The sequence below is a fragment of the Macaca fascicularis genome, chromosome 15 (assembly GCF_037993035.2).
Source record: "Macaca fascicularis isolate 582-1 chromosome 15, T2T-MFA8v1.1".
Lineage (NCBI taxonomy): Eukaryota > Metazoa > Chordata > Mammalia > Primates > Cercopithecidae > Macaca > Macaca fascicularis.
In genome coordinates this window covers 72,180,001-72,185,632 of record NC_088389.1, presented here as the reverse complement: position 1 = coordinate 72,185,632, position 5,632 = coordinate 72,180,001, and the positions used below count along the sequence as shown (strand labels likewise).

The following is a 5,632-nucleotide window of genomic DNA, read 5'->3' as shown; positions in this document are numbered from 1 at the left end:
AAAATTAATCTATCATGAAAGAGGTCAGAACAGTGGGAGGGGCACCAAGGTGGAGGAGACATGAGAAAGGCTTTTGGAGTGCTAAGAATGTTTTACATCTTGATCTGGGTTGTGGTATGTGGTTACATACATACATACGCTTATTCATTGGGCTAGTATTTAAGAATATATGCTTGTTGTATGAAAGTTATACCTTAATTTTAAAGAGAGCAAGTACTAGCCACATAGGAATTGATAAATTTGACTACATCAAGATAAATTATAACCCTAGGACTAACAACATTTAAATCTTAAGCTTTGGTATTTTTTGTTTGTTTGTTCATTTATTTTCCCTCTATTATCCTCTGTTCAATGTTGGCTGCCACAGTGAGACAGACAGAAAGTATGAGGACACTTTTTTCTTGCATCTGTAGTGGAAACCTTAGCAGCAGACAGTAACTGCTCCAGGTCTGTCAAATAGATATGCTTCCTTTTTACTACATTTGATTTCTTTTTTTTTTTTTTTTTTTTTTTTTTTTTTTTTTGAGACGGAGCTTCACGCTGTTGCCCAGGCTGGAGTGCAGTGGCGCGATCTCGGCTCACTGCAAGCTCCGCCTCCCGGGTTCCCGCCATTCTCCTGCCTCAGCCTCCTGAGTAGCTGGGACTACAGGCGCCCGCCACCGCGCCCGGCTAATTTTTTGTATTTTTAGTAGAGACGGGGTTTCACTGTGGTCTCGATCTCCTGACCTTGTGATCCGCCCGCCTCGGCCTCCCAAAGTGCTGGGATTACAGGCTTGAGCCACCGCGCCCGGCCTACATTTGATTTCTTTTCCTTTTATTTTTAGTCGGCTGTAATAATGGTATGTATTTATAGTATACAGGGTGATATTTTGATACATGTATACAATGTATAATGTTCAAATCAGAGTAATTAGCAAATCCATCACCTCAAATAGTAATCGTTTCTTTGTTTTAGGAACATTCAAAATCCTCTCCTCTAGCTTTTTGAAAATACACAATAAGTTACAGTTAACCATAGTCACCCTACAGTGTACTAGAGCACTAGAACTTATTCCTCCTATCTAGCTATTTTATATCTGTTACCCAACATCTCTCTATCCTCCCTTCCCCATCCCACCCTTCCCAGCCTCTAATAATCACAATTCTACTCTCTACTTCTAGGAACCCAACTTTTTTGCTCCCACATATGAATGATGACATGCGGTATTTATCTTTCTGTGCATTTCACTCAACATAATATCCACCAGACCCATCCATGTTGCTGCAAATGACAGGATTTTACATTTACGGCTGCAAACTTCAGAAGGATTTCCCTCCTAGCTCCACGTGCGGGCTGCTGCCGCCAGTAGCCTCACTCCAAAGCTTTGGGAAATTAGCAATTTTCTGGTGGCAATGACCATTAGAAACCCTGATTTGAATATTATTATGTGAGAGAACTCAACTATTTTTCAAATAAAAAATCAAGACATTTAGTCAGACATGGAATGTTCCTGCCTTTTTTATTTATTTGTTTGTTTATTATTTATTTATTTATTTATTTATTTTTGAGACGGAGTCTCGCTCTGTCACCCAGGCTGGAGTGCAGTGCCGCAATCTCAGCTCACTGCAAGCTCTGCCTCCCAGGTTCACACCATTCTCCTGCCTCAGCCTCCCGAGTAGCTGAGACTACAGGCACCCGCCACCACGCCTGGCTAATTTTTTGTATTTTTAGTAGAGACGGGGTTTCACCGTGTTAGCCAAGATGGTCTTGCCTCTTGATCTGCCTGCCTTGGCCTCCCAAAGTGCTGGGATTACAGGTGTGAGCCACAAATTTTCCTGCTTTTAAAATGAGAAAACTGAAGCAAAAAGTTAGACTTCCTAAGAACGGGCAGCAAGACCTGACACACAATAAAATCTAATCTTTTCAAATTCCAGAAGCTTGAAATGTACCAAGTTCAGATTTGGGGATATGCATTTAACGAAGGAAAACTCAGATATTTCCCTTGATCAGAGTATAGGATACAAATATTACTGAAAAGGTAACTAAGAAGTATCTTTTTTTTGGGGGGGGGTCACCTAAAATCTTCAACAAATTATGTAGAGAGGAAAAGCACAATACATACAGTTTTTAGGAAGTAATCACAAATTCTGTCTTAGGGTGGTGATTCTTATCCTTCTTTTAGGGGTGAGTGCCATCACACCCACATGTCTTCCCAGTCTTTTCATTGTCCTCAATCAGTTTTCCATTATCATCTCCTAGGAGATCAGTACTTTATCTGCCCCAAATGGGATGGTGGTGGCAACATGTATAAGCCATGGTCTTAAAGTAGCAAGGCTTATGCTTCCCATCCAATTACCTGTAGCACCATCTATACCTAAATACTCAGGATGAATTAATGCTCACACTATACTTCAGATCACTATAAGTACAGTAAGCTCTACTTACTGTAGTATCTTTGACCTCCAAGAAGAGGGCTCTGATGAAGAGTAAGGAAGGCAGGGGGAACCAGAAAATTATTTGGCTGATTATGTTATCACCATCACTATTTATGAAATACCTCTTAATGTGGCTTCAAGCAGAAGCACACATTTTCAATTTGGAAGTTAAAATAGCTTCGATTGGGCTTTATCTAAGCTGCCTACCACATTTCTGATAATGACACGTCTTTTTTTTTTTTTTTTTTTGAGACAGAGTCTTGCTCGATATATGTCTCTTTTAACATGGCCAGCATTGCTTTTCATGGCCCACACTCACAAGATGACAAGTTAAAATAGTAACAACTGACTTCTTTGATTGTTCCTCCTAGGCTACAACTAAAACACAACAACAAAACAAAATGAAAGAAAAAACTGTAGGAGGAGGAATTTTCAATTTTCAGTATTTTGCAAACTGTCTAAATTGATAATCCAGATCTCATCTCATGACCTGAAGAAGTTCAGTTTTTCTATTGTAAAATGTAAATCTCAGCCCACCTCCCCAAAGCATATGATAATGAATTATTGAAAGAAAACATTATATAAAACAAAATGCTCCAGAAACAGGGTTTTGTAATTGACTCATGTTTCTCCACAAATTCCTTCTTGCTTTCTACTCCTATCATTAGAAACTTTCTGAAAATCAGTTGTTTTTCCAACCTTGATATTCAGAATATAACTAAAAATTTCTTTTTAGTTATATTAACCCACCCTTGTGGGTTAATTCATCATTCTGAAATCAGTGATCAGTCCATGTTACTGCAAGGGTAGAAAACGTAATAGAAAGTACAAGAAACTATTGATGCCTTAAATATCCTGAGGGCTATTATTTTTTCATTCAATTCCTAACACAAACACTTTCTTTTGTGATTGCCCTCTTCCTCTAAAGCCTAAAGTGGGTGTGACATCAATGTTTGAGTATAGATGTGGGTATATATGAGAAGAAGGAATGAACAATTTGGCTGTCAAGACTTCCAGTCAATTGAAATTTGCTCCATTATGGACTGAATTACTATATTCCTTTTTTAAATTATTATTTTTTAACTTTTATTTTAGGTTCAAGGGTACATGTGCAGGTTTGTTATGCAGGTAAACTCATGTCACAGGTGTTGCTGTACACATTATTTCGTTATCCAGGTACTAAGCCTAGTACCTAATAGTTACTTTTGATGTCAACCTTTCTGAATAGACAGTGGCTCTTTGTCTTACTTCTACTAACTTTGCTAATAATAATACAATGGGGTGGTTCTTTGGACTCAATTTTGTCCCAACCCTAAAACACAAATTTATTTGTTGAAGTCCTAACCCCCAGTGTGATGGTATTTGGACCAAGGCCTTTGGGAAGCAATGAGGTTTAGGTGAGGTCATGAGGGTTGGGCTCACATGATGGGATTAGTATCATTGTAAGAAGGGACAACAGGCCGGGCATGGCGACTCACACCTGTAATCCCAGCACTTTGGGAGGTCAAGGTGGGTAGATCACAAGGTCAAGAGATCAAGACCATCCTGGCCAACATGGTGAAAACCAGTCTCTACTAAAAATACAAACATTAGCTGGTCATGGTGGCACATGCCTGTAGTCCCAGCTACTCGGGAGGCTGAGGCAGGAGAATCACTTGAACCTGGGAGGCGGAGGTTGCAGGGAGCTGAGATCACATGACTTCATTCCAGCCTGGCGACAGAGCGAGACTCTGTCTCAAAAAAAAAAAAAAAAAAAAAAGAAGAGACAACAAAGAGTTTGCTCACTCTTTCTGTCCCTGCACTTGTGCACACAAAGAAGAGGTCATATGAGCACACAGTGAGATGACAGCTGTCTTGCAAACCAGGAAGAGAGTTCTCACCCGAACCCAATCATGCTGGCACCCTGATCTCATACTTCTAGCTTCCAGAACTGAGAGAACATAAACTGTTGTTCAAGCTACCCAGTCTATGGTATTTTGTTATTACAGCCCAAGCTAAGACAGGAGGAAAGGCAGAGATATTTTGAGAAGAATCATTTCTACAAAAACAGAGTTGTTCTAAATGAAATGGACAGTTATTTCATCTTCTTCATACTAATATTTATGAAAGTTCCATTAAACACCACTTGGCCAGTACCCAGGCCTGCCACCCTCAGAACAGCAAACAAAAGCACATGATTTGAGGAACAAAAGAGTGAACACAGAGCCTCTCAGAAGACGGAGCTATCAATCAATTTTCTGCACATGACATCCTACTCCAGTTGTAGCAGATAAGAGCAAGGACACTTCCTGATCCTGTGAAAAAGCTGGAGCCCTGCTGATGGAGAGGCCGACACTGGGGCCAACCATGGGCTGGACATTTATCTGCTGCAGCCCTTCTGCACCTGGGCCCTCTTCAGGCCTTGTGCCTTGTACTCCCCATGCCACTGTAGCACCTGGTAAGCTGAAGTGAGGTATTTGAAGAGATCATTTGCCTGCAACAAAGAATAACTTAAAAGAAAAAGGAAACCACTAATTCCACTTGACAAACCAGTTTGTTCAGTTTTGACTTTTGCAAATTTGAAACTTTCTCTTTGGCACCATACGATTCTGTTACATTAGGGCTCATCAATGCTGAGATACACAGTTAGGTCTACCAGCTGCCAGTGGTCAAGAATGAAAGAATCTCTCAGAGAGAAATCAGTTTCTAATAACCTAACCGTTTTCCTTGGCTATTACAAAAAAAAAAAAATAGAATAAAATGTCAGTGCCATGCAGGCAAGTACAGACATGGAAATGAAAGCTCTGTCTACAACTGCGAGATGTGTTTTTAATAAAATTGATTGGGATCAACTCGAGATAACTGCTAGAAGATGTAAGATTTTACTTTTAGATATGTCATTTGTTTTTGTTTCCAATCTGGTCTCAAAAGAAACATTGCTAATGTTTTTCCAGTGGCATAATGCAGTTCTAGAAGAGTTAAAATAAGAAACCCTACCTGCTTAATCTGCCAGAAAACACATGACAGGAGCAATCAGCTCCGGGAAGAGTTGCTCTGAATGAGGTATGCCTGGCTGCTTTAGGCCAAGCTGTTCGTCAGTCTTTCAAAATTCAAGTCATTACCAGATGCTGATCTACTATAATACTGTGATATTTTATCTGATTACACTTACCTGATTGTGCCTTATCTGCTATTTGCCTTCCCATTCTTCCATGTATATTAAATGCAGGTGCTTTTA

The 5,632-nt window shown here is 39.8% G+C and overlaps 1 pseudogene; it reads right to left on the bottom strand.

Moving 5' to 3' along the window:
• Positions 1 to 332: 332 nt before the first annotated feature.
• Positions 333 to 468, bottom strand: LOC123569274 (small nucleolar RNA SNORA31; annotated as a pseudogene).
• Positions 469 to 5,632: the final 5,164 nt, after the last annotated feature.